Source organism: Manis javanica, chromosome 3, assembly GCF_040802235.1.
Source record: "Manis javanica isolate MJ-LG chromosome 3, MJ_LKY, whole genome shotgun sequence".
Taxonomy (NCBI): domain Eukaryota; kingdom Metazoa; phylum Chordata; class Mammalia; order Pholidota; family Manidae; genus Manis; species Manis javanica.
Window position 1 is genome coordinate 42,960,836 of NC_133158.1, and position 23,455 is coordinate 42,984,290.

Here is a 23,455-nt window from a genome sequence, read left to right on the forward strand (position 1 = left end):
CTGGGAGGCCTCCCAGGGCCTTCATCCCCATCACGGTCCTCCCCTGCCGGTGTCCCTGCCTCCTGGCTCTCTGCTGCAGGAGACGAGCTGTGACACATGGATGGGCACCCACCTGGGGACTCGGGGTGTGGTGAATTATTCCTCCTGTGAACACTGTGGGGTTTTTTTGTTTTTTACTGTATCAAAATACACACAACATTCTGTAGTCAGAATACTTGGGCTCAGTGACAGACTTTGCTGAATAATGAGCCTCATGACCTTGGCTAAAGGCCTCATCTGCCTGTGCATTGGTCTCTTCTTCTGTAAAGTGGGGATGACAACCCCCTGGCTCACTGTCTGCCCTCCATCAAGTCCCTGCTCAACACAACTACACGTAGCTCCTTCTAGCACATTCTGTCTGTATGTGTGTCTGTGGGGTCTGTCTTCCTAGCTAGGATGTAAGGCTCATAGGAGCAGGGGTTTTATATGTTTTGTTTACTGATGTGTCTTCAGCACTTAGAACAGCACTTTGTAGAAGCACACACTCAGTAAACATTGCTGGGTGAATTCCGACCCGTTGGGCTACGTGAGAACAAAATGAATTAACACCGAAGACATGGATGGGTGAGTGCCCGGTGGCGTCAGTGCCGAGGCAGCATGAGATCCCGGGCACATGGGGGGCGCCTTCCCACAGGGCAGGTTCTCCGAGGTGCCTGCTCTGCGTGCTGCCTTTGCCCACAGCAACTTGGTAGATAAAATAGGAGACACAGTGGAAAAGGCCAGTGTGTCTCCCGGAGGCTGACACATGGGGCGTGGTGCCAGCAGGCTGCGGACCAGCCCAGCGAGTGAAGGCAAACAGTCAGCTTCCTGGGGACCTGCCCGACTGGTCCCCACACCTTCCTGAGCATCACCCAGGAGCTGGCCAGAGGCGGTGAGTGGAAGGTTCTGTTTGCTGTGATGTGTTTGAGGAAGCCGCCCTCTGAGGCAGCCCCTCTGCTGAGTTGGCAAATACATCCGTGCCCCTCTCTCCCGTGGCCCCTATGAGAGCCAGAGGGGAACTAGTACCCTCGTTCTACTGCTGGGGGCCCTGAGGCTCTCACTCAAGCTTGCTGTTGCTGCAACATTGCCTGGACCTGACGCCAGGGGGGCATACGTGGGTCTCCTGTGCAGACAAGCGGGACATTGAGGATGCGCGTGGGAAGGGGCATGGGGACTACGGTGCTGGAGGAGTAGTGGGGACAGGCCGTCCCTCCTGCAAGAAGCCACACCGGCTGGAGGCGGGGTGGGGGGTGCAGGGTGGGAGAGGGGGAGGTTGGCACGGCTGGACTTCCTGGTGTGAAAGACTCAGACTGTGGCTGTCTGCAGCTGAAAGCCCGGAGGCCCATGTGCTCTGATTTGCGGGGGGCGCCTCCATGTTGCCTCCAAAGGTGGCTCCCCAAGGGCCAGATGCCAAACCCCAAAGCTCTCAGGATCCCCATGGCCTTCCGTCTTGGCCACTTGGGGACTGACTCAACCTCACGAATGGCCTGCCCTGATTTTTGTCTCCTGGGCCCAGTTCATTTCGTGTGGTTCCCCCCAGGACAGGCCATGGCCCCAGCAGGAAGTCTGCCAGGCCGGAGCGGTGGGGGTGGGGGTGGGGGAGTGGGTGTTTGTGGCTTTGCTGATGGATACAGCTGAGGTCATGGAACAAGTGTCTCCCTCAACAGGAAATGCGAGATGAGTGACTTGCTTGAAGTTCAAGCGCAATTATTAGTGAGCAATCCGCTAAGACAGGCTAACAGAACAGCCCCAGGGCTCCACAGCAGTGAAGGGGGTGGGCCAGAGAAGCCTGGCTGCCTGGTCAGAGGAGACACAGAAAAGGGAAGGGGAACCATCTGCAAGACACCTGTGTGTCCCCATCAGCCCGGGAAAGAGGCAGGGGTGCTGGGAAGAGCCAGGAAGGGAGGAACAAGGACACCCAGACCACCTCCGGGTGCCAAGAGTGCCGTGTCTACTTGTAGAGCATCCTCATACTAGGCCGTGCAGAAATCTGGGCACCGGATGGAACTCGGGCATCTGCAGAGGCAAGTGAAATGGGAATCAAGATCTTGTGACAGATGAGGAATTCTAAGCACACAGGAATTTTGCAACCGATGAGCTGCAGAGGACCTACCAGGTGGGCTCGCATGCCGGGCCGCATTTCCCCAGCCCACGTGCATTTCCAGTGAAATATCCCACGGTGGAAAAATGAACTTCGCAAATTGATAACTTGGAAAGAAAGGAAAGAAACCTCGTTTTAGGAAGCTGGTATTTGTTGACCCAGTCCTGCAGGCACATTATCGCAGTCTTCCCAAATCCCCTGAGCTGGGAGCTTCAGTGGCCGAATTTAGGAAAGAGTCAGCAGAGGACAGAGAAGAAACTTGTCCATGTGGCAGTTAGAGGTGGAGAAAGGACCCCAAATCCACTCTCACAGAAGCCCAAATCTCTAAATGTACACCCAGTTTGGAGCAGTTGAAATCTGGGCGATTTCTAATTTACCTTGTATGCCGAGACCTGGCTGCTGCACTGCTGGGAGGTGATGTGACAGTGGTCACAGCTGTGGCACATTGTGGAGAGTCACCCTCAGCTCAGTAGCTGTCGCAAGTCTCAGAAAATGGATTCATCATTGTGCTTGGAAGTTTCAGAGTGGAGACTAACTGTGGGCATATCGTGCCCATTGGTGACTGGCCTGGTCAAGGCTGTCCTCTGCTGGAGGGGCTGGTCAATGACAGGAGCCCTAGAGCCCCTCAGGGGACACCCAGCCAGTGGCCTTTGTAACTCGGGGACCATGAGCTCCCTTGGAAGTGACCGATGGCCCAGGTAGGACCAGGCGTGTCACTTGGACATCCCTCTGCAGAAGCTCAAGGCCAGAGCTAGGCTTCCTACAAGCAGAGGGTGCCTGGGAGAGAAGAGGAGGTAGAAGAGGAACATGTGAGTGGCCTGCGAGGAAGGACAAAGACGAGTCCAGCCTGCTGGTCAGAGCCTACCAGGTTCGAGGCAGACGGTGTGGCTCCTATACCCGCCTGCAGCCGGGGCAGCCCGGGAGCAGTGATGAGGCAGAAGCGGGTCACCTTGCTGCATGCTCAGATGGGACTCTTCAGCGCTTCTCCTCCCAGTGGTGCCCCGTAGGTAGGCAGTTGGCTGTCAATCCCAGACTCATGTGTCGCCAGGATGCCCTCTCCCGCTCCTGGCTTGGTCAACCCCACTATCCCTCATGGAGACCACTGCTTTGGGTAAACCTGTCTCCTCAACTGTGAGCACACCTTTACCTCACTCCATCCCTGGCCCTGGCCTTGGGCAAGTTAGTGAACTCCAGGGTGCCTCAGTCTCCTCCTCCGGTGGTTATGAGTCTTGAGTGAGTTCATGTGTGTGCAGAAGACCTTGCACAGTTAGCATTGCATACACGTTGGCCACTTGCACAATTGCTGTTGTTTTTCTGGCCACACTGGAGCCAGCAAGCTATTCGAACTCTTATTGAATCATGTCACCTTCTGCTTTTAAATCCATAAAGAATTATTCTCTAAGTAGTGCTGTGCAAGGATTGGGTTAGCTCGTCCCTGATAACTGAGACCAAAATAGTCTTTCTGTGGATGTAAGAGATAAGCGTAAGAATGATTTTTGTAAAAATGGAGGGAAAAATATTTAATTGATCTCAGTTGTGGGAAGGAATTGCAAGCATAAAATTAATTGGAGGAACCATAAGTGAAGATACAAGTATGTTTGTCTACATAAAATAAGTATCTCCTGGAATAAAAATCACGCAAAATAAAAATAAGTGGTAAACGTTGCAATGATATCTGCATAAATAAGGCAAGAAAGGGTTGAACTCCTTAATGTATAGAAGGGCTCTTATAATATGAAAACTATACTCCACTAAAAAATGGTCAAAAAACACACAATCTGAACATAAAACATTAAGGTCTAAGGGCTCTGATAACGGTAATGGCAATGTTTATGGAGCACTTGGGTCCCAGGCACTGAGCTGTTATCTGCACACATGTCTTTATTCAGTCCTCTGAAGGGCTCCAGGAGGTGAGCCTCAGTCCAACTCCCTATTTGCTGCTGGTCGCAGAGGCTCAGAGGGGTTATGGAATTCCCCCCACTACACCAACAGAGCCAAGATTTGAGCCCATCTTGGACTCTGAAGCCATTACCCACTACACTATTTAAATACTCATAAAAAATGAGCTTATTTTGAAAAACTCAGTCTAACAGTCAAAGAAATGCAAAGGTGGGGGGTCAGACCCCTCCAGACAGAATGCAAGGTGAGCAAGGACCAGAGGCGAGAAAGCCTGGTGTCCTGGGGTTGGGGGAGGGCAGCTGCCCAGGGCAGAGGTGGAAGGTGGGTGTGGAAATGCAGAAGGGCTGACCGGGTAACCAATCAGACTTTCCCGCAATAAGGAAATATCAAGGACTTCGTAAAGCCTCCTACCCCCATTATAAAAATAATAAATTTTGAAGGTAGACAATTTGGAAAACACAGAATATAGTAACAGGAAGACACAGATTGCTGCCATCTCACCAGCTTGGTGAAAGCGTTCATCACTGCTGGATGAATGTGCTGGCAGCATGCTTTTCTAGGCTATAGATGGGTGGGCAGATACTTTCCCCAAGAAATTACTGGAGCTTTTAATATATTATGACATCCATAATTCTTTATGATTCTGTCTCCCTTTACAGTGTGGACTGTGTCATACTGACCTTTGGATTCCAAGTATCAAGCAAGTGCCTGTTGACAGACGGTGGATGGACAGATGGGAGCCTCCTCTGTGAAGTCCTCTCTGCACAGTGCCGGGTGCCCCCTGTATGCACGGGTGGCCTGGTAGAGAGCACACCAGGCGGAGGGAAGGCTCTGCCACCCGTCGGATGGGCAGCCTGGGAGAGGCATTTCACTCTGCCAAGCCGCGGTTCCCTCATCTGCAGATGGTGCGAGACTGCCTCTACAAGCAGATGTGGGGGCCCCTGGAACCCCAGCATTGTTATAAAGATCATTGTGAGCTGAAGACATTGGAGATTCAAGAGATGCAGAGAGAAGCCTCCGTGGAGCTTCCCTTACCTGACTAAAGGCAACAATTTCCGAGAAATGGGGCCACTACCCACATCCTCTCTGGGGGAGCGCTGTAGCCCTGAGGAAGACAGAAAGCCTCTCCTACCTGCTTCAACAGACATTATCGCAAATTTGCTGTCTCTTCTGCTAAAAGGTCATTTGTTTTTCCTAGAGAAACCTGTATGTTTTTCCCATAGAAAAAGAAACTCAGAGGAGCTGTTTCTTCCTCCTTCCTTTCCCTACTAAGTCAGATGTATAAGCCTTTAACTGTGACCATAGGATGGCCAGCTACTTTCTCTCCCATTAATGAGTGTGTCAGTTTAATTTTCAGGCCTCAAGAACAGAATGTAACAGTGCAGTGAAGTAGATTTTGCTCCCCTATGCAATGGCCAGACCATTCGCGACAGGAGAGAGTGATCCACAACTTCGGCAGCAGTCATTCCAGGGTGGTCAGTGAGTGCCAGCTTCCCTGACTTTTGTCCTCATTTCTAATCTAGGATCAACCAGAGAAAGTCAAATATGCCCTGTTAACCCCCCACATAGGCTGCCCCACTTCCAGTGAGCCCGCCGGTCCCATCTTCCCCAGGCCAACAGCCTCCAGTCAGGGCACACCTGAGCCCCCTCTTTTTCTCCCGCTGTAATGCTTTCCCGCTCTGCCTGCCTGTGAGTCTGCCCGGCACGAGGAAGGGGGGTCTGGCTCCCCTTGGATGGGAAGCCTTTGCTTGCTCTCCTCTGGGTGGCTCCGTTTACTCCCACGAAGAGGACAGTAGTCGCTTCATACATGTCAGGCTCTTGACAGCAGCCACTCTCCTGCTTTGGGGCAAGGACACTTCTGACAGGTGCCTCCCCACCCTGTGGAGAAGGTCTGGCAGAGGTAAATATTCCTGCAGATGCTTTTCCATCAGATGCTGTTTCTCATCAACAGAGAAACAGTGAAGAGCCTTTACTCTTCAAGAAAATACAAGCATTCACAGGCTTGGGCTCCAGACTGGAGCTGGGCTCACATCCCACCATCCAATCTACAACCTTAGCCAGATGTGCCTCTTGATGCTGGAACAGGATCTGTGTGGCCTGGAAGAAGGCAGGCAGAGGTTTGACTGAGCACAGAGCAGGGCTGAGTAAACGCAGGCGGCTGTTACTCACTGTTCCCAGGTCTGGAGGATAGTCCCTCCTGCACCACCCCTGGGCAAGGCGGTGGCCCCAGGCTAGGGCAGAGCTGGGAAAGGCATTTTGAGAGCTGTGTGGTGGGTGCTGGAGGAGTGGGACGGATGGTGCCGTCTGCCCACATCAGACAGGAAGGGAGCCGCCAGCTCTTGCCCAAGGGACGGGCTAGGGGAGGAAGCAGACAGGGGTCCTTGGAAAGGTCAAGGTTCCTGAGCAGAGCCCCCCACTGCCTGGGTGTTCTGGGAGGGCCTGGGGTGGATGCTGCCCGCAGACTAGCGATGGTCCTACTACTGTGGGGTGGTCTGTGCCCAGGACGGCTGAGCTTTGCACCTGGCCTGATGCAAACATTCGCTGGTGTGAGCTTTGCCTCTGTGAGCTTTGCCTCTGTGAGCAGAAGGCACAGTCGCTGCCTGTGCTGCCCAGGGAGCTGGTGGGTGTGGAGAAGTGGGAAACCATGGTGGGGAAATGGCTTGTGGGGTAAGATCTTTGCTGAAGCCCAGGTCGGGGCCCTTTGCTCTCCAAAGATGTGGGCATGGCGTCTCAGAGAGTGACAGGTGCAGACAGCCCATCACTGAGCCTGAGGGCTCCGGCAGGCTGCCTGCGTCTCGTATTCCCCTGACTTTCAACAAAGTGCCCTTTTGGAAAGGCATCTGGCACCGAGTAACACTCCAACCTATTATTTGAATTTTTATCCTGCCAGAGGCCACAGAGCAGGGACTGTTCACGCTGCTTACAGGGGAGGGGCCCAGGTGTGGGGGCTCAGTTACTTTTTCTAAGACTTATTGTCAGCAAAGGGGAAAAATGGCTTCAGACCTGGATTGAAAGGATTCCACCATCTCGCCATTAGTCCACCCTTGCCGGTGGATAAAGCTTTACCTCCATCAGGTGCCTGTTAGAACTCGATGTTCAAAGCACGACCACTGGATTAGTTTCCTGTGGCTGCTGTAACAAAACACCAGTTAGTGGCTTAAAATAACACACCTTTCTTCTCTCACAGTTCTGGAGCTAGGAGTCTAGAATGAGTCTTGAAGGGGCTAAAACCCAGGTGTTGGCAGAGCTGGTTCCTTCTGGAGGCTCTGGGTGAGGATTCTTGCCTCTTGCAGCTTCTAGAAGCTCCTATCTGCCTCTCCAGTCTCTGCTTCTGTAGTCACACCACCTTCTTCAGAGGCTGGCCTTCCTGCCTCCCTCCTGTGAGGACCATTGTGATGACCTGGGGTGCACCTGGGGAGTCCAGGACACTTCCCATCTCAAAGTCCTTAACTGAATCTCACCTGTTTTAAAGTCCTTGCTGCCCTGGATGGGCACAAATGTGCAGGTCTGGGGACAATGGTGGGGGCACATCATTCTGTCTTCTGCCCCCACAGAGCGAGGAGAATAGCAACAGGGCTGACAGGGGCCAAACCACTGGAGTGCAGATGCAGCCATGGAGCGTGGCGTACAGTCGTGCCCACGGGTCTCCAGAATAGCTCCTTAACAAGTGGAAACTTAGGCCAAAAGAGGCCCCTTTCTGCATCATTGGACGAAGGGTGACGTTCAAGTCTGAATGCAGGACAACTTTGCCTAGACCTGAATCCAAACAGATGTGTCATCACAGCAGGACAGAAAGAGCACATCTCTCGGTGTGTTCTACCGTGGAGGCCAAGGGCCTGGAGTGGGTCTGAGAGCAGAGGCCAGTACCTCTGCGGGTTTCTCGTGGCATCCTCCAGGTCTCTGGCTTTCTGAACACCCCCCTGGCTCAGGTACAAAATCGGGAGGATGCTCGCTGGCAGGTCTGTTGGCAGTGTCTCCCCAACACCTCCTGTTCGAGGTAGACCTGTGTCTGGGCTGTCCTGAGACTGCGGCTGGACAAGTGTCTCTGCACAGGATGTGCGTGGGCCACGGGAGCAGGTATTTCAAGATGGATGAGAAACGTGCGGCTCTGGTGGACAAACATGCTGCTGATGTCCTCTGGATATTGAGAGGTTCTTCCAATGGGGAGGGTGCATTTGCCCCGATCCATTCACATTTAGAAGTAGGGGGATGCCCCTTCCAACCTGGGTCATAGCATATCTCTGGGCAGGAAGTGGGGTCACCATGTTCACGTCAGGTGCCATGGGAAGCAGCACCAAAGAATGGGGGGCAGGGGTTGGGGAGAAAGGAAATGAGGAGTTGTGCGGGATGACCTGCTCCCCAGAATAATCAAATAATAATAATAAAAGAATCCACATTTAAAATATCTGGGGTGTGGCAATAGTCTCTGCCTGCTAGTTAGGAGGCTGCTGTTTATCGAAATATCAGATCGAGTTCATTTTAAACCATGAGAAGGAAACAAAGGAGAAAGCAGACATTTTAAAGCATGGACAAGAGCTGTCTCCGTGGAACTTCTCATGCTTCACTGTGATGCCCACCCTTCAGGAGAGGGTGCTAAAACCTAGGCACCGTGGGGTCCAGTGATGATGAAAGCATACAAGCGAAGGTTCACCCTAGTTTAGTTTAATGGGTGAGTTTGGGGGCTCTTTTTTAAGACTGTGCACTTATGCTTTAGTCAGGTGGAAAAGTGAGCCATTCCAGGTCTGACCCCTGCCATCATCTGTCACAGCTGCCACACGGGGCACCTGGTGTCCAGGATGGTGCCTCTGACACCAGCCGGTGCCTCCTCTCCTGGGCTCTGCTGGGGCCTGGGTGTGGCATGCATGTCAGATGCTCTGCCCTTGGAGAAATTAGTGTGAGCAAGCTTGTACAGGGACTTGCAAGGGGGCCAGGGAGTGTCAGCAAGTGGCAGTGTTTCCATGTGTGCTTAACACCTGGGGAGGTTGGACGATGTCACCAGCCATCTTTTTTTGGCTTGACCTTCTTTTAAAAAATCATTTAACAACTGGAAGCTCTTGCTCCCATGTGCCCACTTTGCTGCAATTGAACACCACTGTCCCCTTCCCAGGTGGCTTTCCAGCCCCCTGTAGTCCTGCACGCCCACCCCCTCATCGGTGCCATCCCTGGGGCCATGAATGCGTTTCATTCTTCAGACAAGATGAAAATTGTCCTCAATTCCGAAATCCAAATTGAACAGAAAAGCTTTTCCTGTAGCTAACTTATTTGATGGCAAAATGTGATGTGACATGTGACTCATTTGGTAGCAGTTTCTGACCTGAAATGGCTATAGAAATGTTATTTATATCACTTACTGATCCCTTGCAGGGTGAAGGCTCTATGGTCTGGTGAAGGAATTTTAATAGTGCGCTGAGGGGTTGGGGACTGTCTGGTAGATGTGCCACTTTAACTTTCCTGAAATGCAGAGGATCTGGGCACCTCTCCCTTCCACGTGTGGATGGGTGTGGCAGTGCAGTAGTTGTCCTCGGGACAGCTTTTAGGGGAGTGACTTTAAGTACCTCCATTTTACAGATGGGGAAATTGAGGCAAGCAGAGCTAAGTAGGTTGCCTAAGCACCTGTGGCACAGCCGCGGTTTGAGTTCAGTTGTGTCCTGGGTCCATGCTCTTAACCAACATGCCACAGTGCCTCTGCACACCCGACCTCAACAAAACATCATGCCCAGTTCTTGCTGGGGCCCCTGTTGAGAGGGTTTCCCAGGGATCCCGGCCAGGCGAGGGAAGGTGCTGCCCGAGTCCAGCTGATTCCTGAGAGGCACAGGGACTCTGGATGAATCGCCTGTCAGAGGACACCCAAGGTGTGTGCCAAATCTGGGAGAGGATCCTTCCACTCAGGTGAGCTGGCAGGGAGGTGAAGTCATGAAGGGCATTCACTGGACTCAGCAGAAGCATAAAATAGCAAGGCTCAGGCATTGCATGTGGCCGGATGAGTAATGCCAGCCTGTGGCCCGGCAGATTCCGCAGCCTCACTGAGCCGCTGTGCCTCCACACCAATGGCCATCATGACACCCACCCCCATGCTCCTGAGGACAAGGTAAGCAGTGTACAGACCCCCTGAGAGCAGCTCCTCCCTCTTCCTCAGCCCTTTGGGGAGACTGGCCCTGCCATTACGGCTGCCCTTGCCCCCCTGGCTCATGGTTACCAATCTGAGTAGGTGAGCTAAGGCAGCCAGAGGGCTCCCCTTGTCTTCCTGGCAGATTTGTCTCCAAGCATTATAAATGGCGTCCTTCCGCCTCCTTCATTTCCCAGTTTCCCTGGCCGTGGCCAAGATGGGGTGGTGTCCCTCTCCCTGTATAGGCCACAAAGCATCAGCCCTCGGCTGCAACCTGCCCCCCACACTCCTTTGCATTCATGCCTCTGAAAATAGGATCAATTCATGGTTTTGATGAGGGTGGTGCCTGGACAGGTAAAATCCCCCGATCTGGGTAGATTCAGCAATGAGAAAGTACTCCCACTCCAGATCTAAAAGGATTGAGGCTGCCAGGCAGTGAAACTGTCACTGAAGACAGCAAGTGACCCAGGGAGGGCAGAGCAGTGAGTGGGACCCCGGCACCCAGAAGTGCAGCAGGTGGGTGGAAGGGGCACCCCAACGTGCAGGGTGGCTCCCAGCCCAGCCAGGAAGCTCTCAGAATGTGAACTGGCAATTACTGAGACCCTCCACGCTCCACAAGGTGGCCCTGGGTTGGAGGACTGAGAATCCACTAGGTGAATGAGGGGCTGACCAGGGTCTCTAATGGGAAAGAACCAACCCTCCCTGGGTGCATCCGGTGGACACGCTCTGTGTGAAGGGGCCTCATTGCGCCCTTGCTCTTTCCTGGTCTGGTAAATGGGTCATGAACCCGTGCCTCCCTCTCCCACGTCCCCCTTTCTCTGCCCCTCTCTTTCTTGGCTCTCTCCTAGAACATGAGTTTAGGGAAGACACAAAACACTTCCCTGGTGACCTGGGGGAGGGCAGCTGGGAGGCTGGAGGTCAGGGTGGCAGGGGAGTTTTCATCTTTTGAATTATAAACCTTTTTTTATTGTAGTAAAATATACGTTACATAAAATGTACTATTTTAAGTGTGCAGTTCGGTGGTCTAAGTATGTTCACGTTGTTGAGCTGCCATCAGCACTGCTCATGTCCAGCATGCTTCCTCTGGTGAAACGGCGACTCTGTCCCCGTGAAGTGCTAACTCCCCCGGCCCTGGCCTCATGCATACTGTAGCAGGTGTCAGAATTCCTTTCCTTTTCAAGGCTGAATAATATTTCACGGCATGAACAGACGATTTTGTTTATCCACTCATCTGTTGATGGACACTGGGCTTGTCTCCACCTTTTGGCTGTTATGAATCATGCTGCTGTGAACACGGGTGTGCCAGCATCTCCTGATGCCTGTTGTCACTTCTTTTGGGTACAGACCCAGAAGTGGGGTTGCTGGATTGTATGGTAACTCTGTGTTGACTCTTCTGAGGAATGGCCACATGGAGTGGCTGCACCATTTTATATTCCCAGCAGCAAAGCACAAGGGTCCCAGTTTCTCTACATCCTTGCCGACAGTTATTTTATTTTTTATAACAACCATCCTAATGCGTGTGAAGTCTATTGGATTTTGAACCCATCTCCTGATTTCCTGATTTCAGGTTCAGAGCCGTTCCGGGAGCCCTGTCAGTGGAATGACCTCAGAGCCCCTTCCCAGCTGCACACGAGGCCACCACTGGTGCTGTTTGTGGTGCCCGCAGCTTGACCACCTGTCTCTCTGAGGCATCACTTTGTCTCTGGACAAGTTTTGGCTGTTTCCAAAACTCAGATGCCTATTTTCAAGAAGCCCCTGCGGTGAGATGTGAAGGCATCTGTCTTGGGCTCTGCCCTGTGGGGTTAGCCATGCCAGCAGCGCAGCTTCTGGAAGGCCCATGAGGATCAGCTGCATGGGTGTGGCTGGTCCTCCCACTGGGGCTGCCATGTGGCTGGGGAGCCAGGCCCCTGGGGCCTCAGTTCTGACAGCTGGTGGAGCTGACCTGGGGAGGGATCCTGGTTATTGCTGAGGTTCGGGGTCTAGGAAGACTCATCAGACATGCTGGCATTAAATTACATGCCATTTTGTAAAATACCTAACGTTGTTGATGGGCTTTAAGCTCCTTGAAACTCAGAATGATGTTTTCCTCCCACCTCCCTTCATTCACAGACACTGTGCTGGACACCAGGAACCAGACACCAAAAGCCCTACTCCCACCTCAAGGAGCACTTGTCCCCCACCGACCCCGCCCCATGCCACCAGTGGTGATGCTTGTAGAATGCAGTAGGTGTCACAAGTAAAGCTGGGCATGAGGTAAAGTGGAATGACAGATTTAATAAATAAAATACTATTGCAATAGAGGCCTGCAGGGGGGGGCCTCAGCCTCAGTGTGTACAGGGGAGGAGGGCTAGGGAGGGTGTGTGCAGGGCTCAGTGGGGTCAGGGAAGTGAAGAATCCCAGGCAGGAGGGAAGGGGGCTGGTCCACGTGAGGCCCCTCTTTGTTGGGCTCCTTCGCAGCCAGCGGCTGGGCCCCCTCTAAGCTTGGCTGGAGCAGTCGGGTAAATTCTTCCAGCAGCCTTGGTTTTCCTCAGGCAGGCACTGTCGGGGGGCCAGCATCCTCCTTGAGCTGTTAGAAGCAATGCTGCTTTTAAGTCCATACGGACAAGAGGGCTCAGAAGGGCCTGGCCAGAGTTTGGTCAAGGAGAATTTGCCATAGGCTCTCAGTGGACCACAGTCAGAAAACACATGGAACAGAAACCCCAAGGTTGTCCCAAGAATGGGTGTGTGGTTTGGCCCTTGAGATGATGCACAAACACATAACTTTGTATTTGGCTCAAATGACAATTCTAATTAGTTTAACTAATTTTAAGGTTTTCTGTGCATTTAGAAGCTGAAATGATAGCTGTTACTGAGTTGGGTACATCAGCAGAATTTCAGTTAAATGATGTCAGTTGAATATATTATGTGTTATCAGATGCTTCAGATAGAAAAGCCAGTTAATTTGAGTAATTGTTTGATTTTTATTCAAATCATGAAATAAAAGTAAAGTTTTGAACATTTACTCTGTTGAAGATGTGTTATTTAATGTTTTTGATAGTGTAAGACCTAAGTGTAAATTCAATTAAATATTCAATAACAACATTATCATTTCTATTTGTTGTGCTAATGCAAATACAAATGTTGATGTCACACAGCATTATGGTAAAATGTGCTATTATTAAATTAAGAAAGTATGATGCAGAAATATAGTTGGAATTATTTGTAGGGAACACATCACTCATTAATGAGTCTTAACAAGCTGCATTATACCTCTAATTGAAATAAAAGCTGCAGATGTCAAAATGTGCAAACATTTTGACATGTATAGATTTAGAGTAAATGAACTACAGAATTTCTGGGAGAAAGCTAACATAGATTACCAAGAGGAAGCACTTAATCAAGGCAGTATGTATGCTCTCCCTTTGAGGTCTGTCATTGGTCATATTTTAGAAATGCATAGCCTTCGAATCAGTCATTTGTGAATCAGTCTGAATGACTCACAGTGGTAGTAGTCCTTGCTTGCGCTTGGCAGGGCTGTTTCTCATTGCAGTCATTTTGAGCTGTATGTTGTGATAGCCCATTGCAGTCTTAATTTTCTTTCCCTTGATGACTGATGCTGTTTATCATTCTTTGTGTGCTTATTTGCCATTCCTATATCTTCTTTGGTGAACTACCTACTTGAATGAATTTTTTTTAAATTGGCTTCTTTTTTTTTCATATTATTGCGTTTTGGTAGTTCTTTATATATACTAAATACTAGTTCTTTCTCAGATCTGTGATTTGCAAGTATTTTCTCTAGTCTGTGGCTGGTCTTTTCCTTCACTTAACTGTGCCCTTCAAAGAGCAGAAACTTTTAATTTCGATGAAGTCCCATTTGTCAATTTTTTTCTTACACACATTGTGGTTTGGTGATATCTAAGATAATCCACCTTGCCCAACTCAGAGTCAGTAAGATGTTCTCATATATCTTCTCACTTTTTAATAATTTTGGTTTTCACATTTAGATGTATGATCCATTTTGAGTTAAATTTATATGTAATTTGAGAAATGGTTTGGAAGTAGAACTGTACAAATGTCTAGGTCCAGATTCTCTATTCTGTCCCATTGATCTATTTGTCTATCTTGATGCCAATAAGTGCTGTCTTTCTTACTATAGCTTTTTTTTTTTAAGCAGAAGAAAGAAAAAGTTTACTTACATACATACTGGGAAGTCATGGAGAGTGAGGTCTATATGTCATCCTGAACCCAGGAGAAGGGGGTGGGGCCTGAGACTTCAAAGGAAGAGGGAAGCGATTCCTGGAATATGAAAAGAGTAAATGTTGGGTAAACAATATACTTGATGGGCCACACAGAAACAATGAGGAATCACAAGGGGGAATTTTAACAGATACGGCCATATGCCCTCCCTGTCTACTACACCTAGTTCACATCACGTTATAGATAGTGCTCCGCGTCACACAAGTCCTCTAGCTAAATTCTTTGTATGGAGTTGGGGAGTTGGAGGTCAGTGTTTCTTCCTGAGTCTTTTGGGCCTTGATTGTTCTCTGGAGCCTTGATTATTCTCAATTCTGAAGTAATCTGCAGGTCACAATGGCACATTTGGGGGCAGCCTGCCCTTGGTCCCTATGGTTTCCTCCTCTGAGACTTCCCTTGTTGGATTCTCTCAGAGGAGGACGCCGCCCCAAATCACTCACGGAAGGCATCTCTTGATGCAACAAGCAAGAGGAATTTATTCAGGAACCAGCTAGCTGGGGTCCAAGTGTCAGCCCGACGCAGCGGGTCTCAACAAGGACCTCGAGCACTCAAAGCCAAGGGTTTATATAGCATTTTCAAAGCACTTAACTCATAGTAATTTTCCACAGCCATACATTATTCTTGCAAGACATACATCCTGGGGTTAAGCAAGGGCAGGATAAGACTACTCCTCAATGGTTAGGGAGGTTCTGCACGATAAGCTTGGTATGTAAGATTAACTGACCAAGGTTAGCTGACCAAGGGTCACAGCTGCCCACCACCCAGTGCTCATGATTAACTTGTTTTTCAAGGCTTTACCCAGGCCCAGTTTTTTTTTTTCTTCCTGAGTCACACCCTCAGAAAATGGTTTCTAGGTTTCTAAGATGGCTATGCTTATGCTAATTTACTAATCTTACTAATGCTTAGATTCTACATTTCCCCACTTTTCTTTTTAGACATTCCAATCATGGAATGCTCGTTTCTTCTTGCTGTGTAAGAGAGTGATACTGTTGTCTCAGCATTAGTACCTGAACAGTACTCACCCTTTCTCTAACCAAGGATATTAGCCGGTTTAAAACACAGGGACTAAAAGTGAGAAGTATTACAAAAATAAGCAAGGGTCCCGCCAGGGTGGATATCAGGGTTGTAAGCTATGGGGATCGAGTAAACCAAGATTCAAATAGACCTTGGCTAGCCTCTCGTTTTCTCTTCCTTTGATCTAGTCTTTCTCTAAGTTTAGACATTGAATCTCTTACTATTCCGGAATGGTCTGCATAGAAGCAGCATTCTTCTTTTAGGGCTGCACACAATCCTCCTTCTTTTAAGAACAGTAGATCTAGTCCTCATCTATTCTGCAGCACTACTTCAGAAAGGGAAGTTAGGGACTCTTCAAGTTTAGTAATAGATTGCTCTATAGTTTTCAAATCTTCATCAATAGCTGCCCTCAGTCCCTCATAGTGTTGGTTCCCTTGGATGATGGCAGCTGTCCCCGTTCCTACTCCAGCTGCAACTCCTACTCCCAACAACACGGCTAAAGTCAGCGAGACTGGTTCTCTTCTAAATCTCTGTCTGGGTTCAAATTCTGTTACAAATGAGAGATCATCATGATACATCAGCCTAGGCACTAGCTGGACCATAATACAGAAATCACGGGTGGAATTGAAGGCGGAGGTGGAGACACACGGGGTCAGTCCAGTATTACAAGCCCACCACCCCTGGGGAGGAGGGACTAGATATCTGTTTTCACCTGAGGAAGCTACGGGTATGGTCTCATTCTTCCCTCTACAGATAGAGACTCTAGCTGCTGCTAGGGAAAAGGGGCGATGACCGCTCCGCTGCTTCGTGCTGAGAAGGGGGTGCAGTAAAGGGTGCAGCTAAGTTTCCATCACTGGTCAGTTGAGAGGGCCTCAGAAGGCTGGCGCTTCTATTCTGGGTTTCATTTCTATTACTATTTGCACTTTTGTGGCTTCTAGGCAAGATAAAACAAATTGTGTTATTAGGTTATGTAGCAACATCTGGAGTTGGATTTTCCATTCTGGAAGGAGGCTGCATTATTGAAACAATACTTTTCTCTAAAATCACTCTCATTTTTATTAGAAGTAACCAGGTTAAGAAAATAATTAACAGCTGGCTTGATTATTTGCACAAGTGCAGCAAGAAGAGCAATTGATTACACAGGCTCTTTTAAATATGCTTTGCTGGAACTTTTTGTAAGGAATTTCAGATTGAACTTTTAAAGGCCTCTTGAGGCCAGACAGCCAAGCCAGACTTGCCATCAGGCTTTGCCTGCAGTACCTGTAGATTTGGACGAATTTCTCTCTTCTCGAGGTCTCTGCACCTGCCAGGAAGTGACTTTCTTTACTCACCTGGTAAGGCTGCTGGGAACTCTGTAAGCAAGGTACCAGGCCAGTTCTTCTAAGGGGCTTTGTTGGCTTTATAAAGTCAATCTTAGTTCTTTAAAGTTGTTCACATCTGAGTCTATGCACATGTCTCTCAGGTATGACATTCCAGTCAAAGCCCTGGTAGTATAACCAGTGTTCTTAAGTAGTCTTCTCACAAGGAAAGCAGATTCTTATTGAACTCATGCAAATAAACATACTGCCATGGAATACAAAAACAGTCACTGAAAGTTTTTAAACTCTGGAGGGATCAGGTAGAGAGAAGGATGTTTCAATTCTGAGTCATTTACTAAACTGTTGTCAGTTTAAGAGAACAAGGTTAAAACAAAAAGACACAAAATCATTTTCTTTAGTTTATGTAAACTTATGTAACTAATACCCGTTCTGCTCAAATCTAGTTCTTTACTAGTTTAGGAATAATAAAACTGACTATAAATGACAAAAGACTTACAAATGACAATGGTTAAAGATCTGATGAGAGCTTACTGTAAGACAGTTGACATAAGGAAATTCTGATATTTCTGTAATACAAAACATTCACTAACAAAATTTAGCATCATTCTCTTTGACAGTGCTTTCCTGGTAAATATATATATATATATATATATATATATATATATATATATATATATATCAGATAAACAAGCCAAACCAGTCAAATACTTTCTCCAATGAGAAAAAAAATCCTGACATGTTCCAGGGGCCCTCTGGAAAATATCAGAGTTAACTAGAGGTAAAAGCACTTTTTTGCATTTAATTCGATTAGAACTGTCTATCATTACACATTTATTATCTATATACCCAGCACAGTAAACGAGATACCTTAAAAAGGTGGGGCAGCAGGGGAGACTGCTGCTGTCAGTTTAAAAGACAATATATAGAAAGTCAAAATAATTCTAGGTTACCAAGCATTCTTGAGAGAATGGTAGCAGATGGTAGATTCCTCTGCTTTCATCTTCAGGAAGGGAAAAAAAAGCTACAATAAGAATTCACATTTAGCTGAAAGAACTGTCTAAACTCAAGGCAAAGTATAATATCACCAGGCATTCAAAAGACCTGTTAGAGATACATACAAAGAATGAATATGGCTATAGTCAAATTCAACTTAAAAGTTTAAGCAGAATCTCAAATTTAAATGTCTCTTTCCTTCACACAGATATTCAGATCTGACCAGAAATATGCTTTGAGATGAAAGAGATCAGGCATTTTACCTCTTCATTTAGGGATTGAGAAATGATGACCTTTGGCTTACAATCAATAGCTTACAAACAGTGAAAATAATAAGAACATAACTCAGCATAAGTGTCTAAGACCAGATACAAAAAAGCAGAGAAAGTGCTTAAGTCTACAGGTCTTCCTTGAAAGCTTCAAGAATGTTTTACTCTTTAATAGTAGCTAGAGCTTTTAATAGAATTTGCATAGCAGCTTATAAGATCATTTGCATTAAAAAAATATGGAGAGTCCTCCATGTTTTTTTAAAACATACAAACATATCCACAGCATATAAATTAAACAAGAAGACCTGGTGGTTCTCAAAAAAATCTATTACACCTTTTCTCAAAAGTGGTCACACGTTCGTCCATCTAAACCTTTACAGTGAAACCTGTTTTTCTGGGAGAAACATAATCTTGTCCAGATTCTACACAGTTTAACTTTTAAGAATAAATTTTGATTTGTTAACTAAGTGCATTTAATCAGCTGAAAAAAGCTTTGTTACCATTCTGCTTAGGAGGATAAATTAAGAAAACAATCACTAACAACTTTAATCATGGTTAGAGATTTTTCCACTTATAAAAATATATGGAATAATTCAATTTCTCATGCCATGCAATCGTTTTCAATAACAAAATATTTCAAAGGCAAATAAAGGTTACACAGTTGTTGACAAACTTTGGCTTTTAGTCTTTTTAATATTACGATTTCATTTTTTTAATATTCTGGCAACTCACTGAGACCTCAAGCATGAGAAACTGCCCTGATCTTTCAACATTAAGAGCAGACCAACAGTCAAAGAAAACTGTTTAACTGGAAACGAGATTCTAATTGTGCTGTGCACTTGATATCAAGACTCACCTGCCTTAATTTCACTAGGCACGACTGTATCTGTAAGAATATAGTAATTTATTCTTCATTTGCCCCATGGTCTCAAGCACATAAACTGGTGAGAATTATGCCTGGGCTTGCCCGCGGCTTGACTGGGTTTATCTCACCTTATCTCTAAACATCCTGAGCTTCCCCCCAAAGCAACAGGCTGAGCGGATCTTCCACAACAGAAGGCACCACGCTGTTTTCTCTCTTTGTCTCTCTTTAAATAAACAGCCGTACTCCAGAACAAAGTCACTCTCCTTCATCACAAAACATATTCTTTAGCATGCAGAAGAGTTTCCACTCTTTACACTTTCTCTTATTAAAACATACATCTTTTAGCATAGAGAAATGCCCTCCTTATCACTTTAAGTAGTTCCAACTAGAACTTAAAACCATTAGAAACTTCAACTTCCAGTGAACACTGAGAAGTAGGACACTGCAAACTGTCAAACCAACATTCTTTAGATTGACAAACCCACGAACACATTCTACAATTTCTGCAACCATGAGCCTCACAGCACAATCTCCCAGCAAACACAGAGCACATCCTCCTAACCCAGCAAAACGCCAAGGCCTTAAGTTACCACAAAGATTCTCAGGCTGCAGGTAGGCATACACACTCCAACACACAATTAAAAAGGTGTTCACCTGCCACACCCATCCAGCTCACCCACCCGCAACAACCATGCCAGACCACTCACAAGACCCCCACTGAACACCAGACAAAGCCAAGCCTCCAAGCATTCCATTCCCAAAAGATTTAGCAGATAACATGACTCAAATGACCCTAGGTAAACCCAGGCAGCCGACAACCACCAGGACATGCCCGCCTCAGGCAAACTCAAACCAGCATCAATGCTCAACACCTTCCCATCAGGTTTTCCGGAAGTTCCAGAATACTCAACTCTCACAAGCGCTTGTCTTTAAATCAATCCCATCAATACCATCCGGAGGTAGAAAGATATATTCATTTACACACTTAGGGGGTTGTCTGAGTCTGTCCCATTGTCAGTATAACAATTATTAGGCATGTGAAAGACACAAAAAACAGAGACACACACAGATTAGACTCACAGCGGCCGCTCTTTGTTTTCTTCAGATTTCTGACTAAAAACCAAAAAGAATCGGTGGGTTGATACTCTTGGCGCCCGAAAATCAACCCTATCTCATCAGATTCACCTTGCCGGAAAAACAGGTGAGAGGCCACCAGGCGTCCCTGGCCCTCTAATCTCCCCGAGGCGTCCCCCAGGGTTGCAGCCTGCGGTGCTCCAAGTACGTCTACTGACAGCGGTCGCGACCCCTTTACGGGATCTGGACGACTGCCAGACAGAGGGTACCCCTTTCAGAATTCTGACCGGTCTCACTGAAAAACAGAACACAGAACACAGACAACTCAAGGCACCACTAATCTTACCTCTTCCTCCAAGAGTGACTTCGGAAGTGAAGTGGGGTGAGCGCACGATCCCGGATGAGCCCCCAAGTGTTGGATTCTCTCAGAGGAGGACGCCGCCCCAAATCACTCACGGAAGGCGTCTCTTGATGCAACAAGCAAGAGGAATTTATTCAGGAACCAGCTAGCTGGGGTCCAAGTGTCAGCCCGACGCAGCGGGTCTCAACAAGGACCTCGAGCACTCAAAGCCAAGGGTTTATATAGCATTTTCAAAGCACTTAACTCATAGTAATTTTCCACAGCCATACATTATTCTTGCAAGACATACATCCTGGGGTTAAGCAAGGGCAGGATAAGACTACTCCTCAATGGTTAGGGAGGTTCTGCACGATAAGCTTGGTATGTAAGATTGACTGACCAAGGTTAGCTGACCAAGGGTCACAGCTGCCCACCACCCAGTGCTCATGATTAACTTGTTTTTCAAGGCTTTACCCAGGCCCAGTTTTTTTTTTCTTCCTGAGTCACACCCTCAGAAAATGGTTTCTAGGTTTCTAAGATTGCTATGCTTATGCTAATTTACTAATCTTACTAATGCTTAGATTCTACACCCTGTCAGTTCACATTAAAAATTGAGATCATGAATGTTCTACCTCATTGAATCTAGTTTTTTCGCTAGTTCTGGACTAAAACAGTAACTGTCTATAAACCACAAAAGACTTAAAAATGGCCATGGTCAAAGATCTGATGCGAGGTTATCATAATGTAATTGACAAGGAAATTTGGTTATTTCTATGACACATGACATTCTAAGTTAAAAACATACCAGGACATCAGATTTCTAGAAGTTTCATATAACTTCTAGAAGACATTTAAATAACATTTTCCCACACCAATATAATCTAAGGTTAGGCATCATTTGTTTGACAATGCTTCCTATATAATTTAAGATACCAAATAAATAAGCCTAATTTTGTTAAATATCTCTCTTCTGTAAGAAAATTCTCTGGCATGTTCCAAGGGCCCTCAGAAAATCTCAGAGTAGAGGTGAAAAGGGCTTTTTTAGAATCTGATTTTTGGGAAGTTGTCAAAATATCAAAAGATTTGAACTACATAGGATCACAGACCATTATTGATAGAATCTGGACCTGAGTACTGCCTTTTGAATAAGCCCACCCACGATCTCAGAGAGACCTAGGTGTCATCATATTTAGGCTACAAGCATCCTCCAGAGGACACGTCAGCAAGGCACAAGTCCACCTTTCCCCTGACCCTTCCCCTCAAAGAACCTGCCAAAGCCCTGGCCATAAAAAGCCTCTTGACCTTTAGAGACTCTTTTCTTTTGTTCCCTTGGCCAGGACAGAGGGGTCTGTAAGTCTGGGGAGAGGAAATCCCGGGGCAAAATACCTCTAAAAACTGAAATCAGTCAAAGGGAGAAATAAAGTTTAAAACCTGTTTATTGCTCACAAACTGCAGTCCAAGGCCGTCTCTCTGTCCTGTTCCAGCAGAAGCAAAACCAGCCCTCCCCTCACCTCTCGGGTACAGACACGCCCTCCGTTGCCCTCGGTTGCCCGGGTAATTACCCATTGATATGGAGATGAATTTCTCTCCACCCCCGAGGAATGATGCAAATGCACTAAAGCCATACTGCTTTCCACCTCTGAATGCCAATTGATATGCAGATGTACTAAAGCCAGGCAAGATATTCTGGAAAAGTTAAAATTTTACCCACAGGGTCCCTCTCAGGTTTTGCAATAAACCTGCTTGGACTCTGGAGTTTGCTTCCTTTCTTCCCTCTCAATTATAAAATCAATACTTACTCATTTAACCAAAGTGACAATAAAAGACTTTAAAGGCAAAAAGAGAATGTTATATAGTTAGCAAAGCAGCTCTTTTAATATTTAGATTTTGTTTTCTTAAGAACTCAAAGACTGGATTTAGGCAGAATGAAGCACGATAAATTATTCTGATAAAACAATTAGAAAATCTTTCACAATCTCTTGATAATTTGAGAGCAGACAAATACTTCAAGGAAACTTTGTCCTTTTAACAAACAGAAAACAAAATTCTAATCTTGCCATGTACTTAACATTAAAATTCATTAATCTTAGAGAGTGTGACCACACATTAAATTCCTTTTCAAAAGTTCCTTTCACAGAAATCTCCTACAACTTTCCATTTTACTTTTAGAGTTTGTCCTGTTTCCCCTCTTTCCCAGACTTTAGGACAAGTTATTTTCTCTGCTCTTAACAAAACCACATTTCCATTCCTCAGACCTTCTTCCCCTAAAGCACACATCCTCCTTTCTTGCAGTTAGAGATGTTTCCCTTATTCTGCCAAGTGGTCTTAATTAGAACTTAAAACCCTTAGAAACCTTAATTTTCAATGAAAGCTAAGTAAACAATTGTGAACCGTTACACACATTCTTTAGACTGGCAAATTTATGAATATGTTTCAGAATTTCTAGAAACATGTGCTTCTTTGTAGAACAATCTTTCAATAAGTGTAAAGCATGTTTACTAACAGACCCCAAATTATCTTTAGTTTTCTGTAATGAGAAAGCCAAAAGTAGATAAACCTATGTTCAGAAATTAATGTTTCATTATTTCATCTTATTTGGAAATGACCTAGATGCTCAAAGAACTTAACATATTAGCATATAAAAACTTTAAGATTTCAGGTTACCAAAAAGATTTTCAAGATGTTTTTATGTACACACACCATAACACATAATTACCTACTACACCTATTTAGTTTATTTGTTCTTAACAGCCATGTCTGATTATCCACAGAAAACGTCATTACACTTCAAAGTTGGCCATTCCTACAGGCCTTTTTTTGAAAGATTTTACAGATGACATCAATTTAAATGACTTCTAAGTAAATGTACACAGAATAAAGATTTTAATTCTGATGTTTGGAACTCTAAAGACATGTCTATTTTAATTAAACCTTAAATTAGTATTAGTTCTGTAAGAATATAGTAATTTATCCTCCATTTGCCCCATGGTCCCAAGCACAGAAGCCAGTGAGAATTATGCCTGGGCTTGCCTGGGGCTTGACTGGGCTTACCCTGCCTTGTCTCTAAACATCCCGACCCTCCCCCAAAGCAGCAGGCCGAGCGGATCCGCCACAATAAAAGGCATCATGCTGCTGCCCTCTCTCTCTTTGTCTCTGCTCTCTGTCCCGCTGCTCTCTCTGCTGCTCTCTCTCTCTCTCCCCCCCACCCCATCTGTCTCTCTGCT

General features: G+C 46.7%; 1 long non-coding RNA gene across 3 annotated transcripts; it reads right to left on the reverse strand.

The window, feature by feature from the left end:
* Positions 1 to 11,447: 11,447 nt before the first annotated feature.
* Positions 11,448 to 21,873, reverse strand: LOC118971756 (uncharacterized). Of its 3 annotated transcripts, XR_012128696.1 has the most exons (5): positions 21,663 to 21,761; positions 19,898 to 20,186; positions 16,084 to 16,305; positions 14,300 to 14,399; positions 11,448 to 12,690 (listed from the first exon to the last, which is right to left on the reverse strand). It is a non-coding gene; the product is annotated as an uncharacterized lncRNA (long non-coding RNA). The 3 variants fall into 3 exon arrangements; XR_005060406.2 differs by lacking the exons at positions 16,084 to 16,305; positions 19,898 to 20,186; positions 21,663 to 21,761 and adding an exon at positions 21,794 to 21,873; XR_005060405.2 differs by lacking the exons at positions 16,084 to 16,305; positions 19,898 to 20,186.
* Positions 21,874 to 23,455: the final 1,582 nt, after the last annotated feature.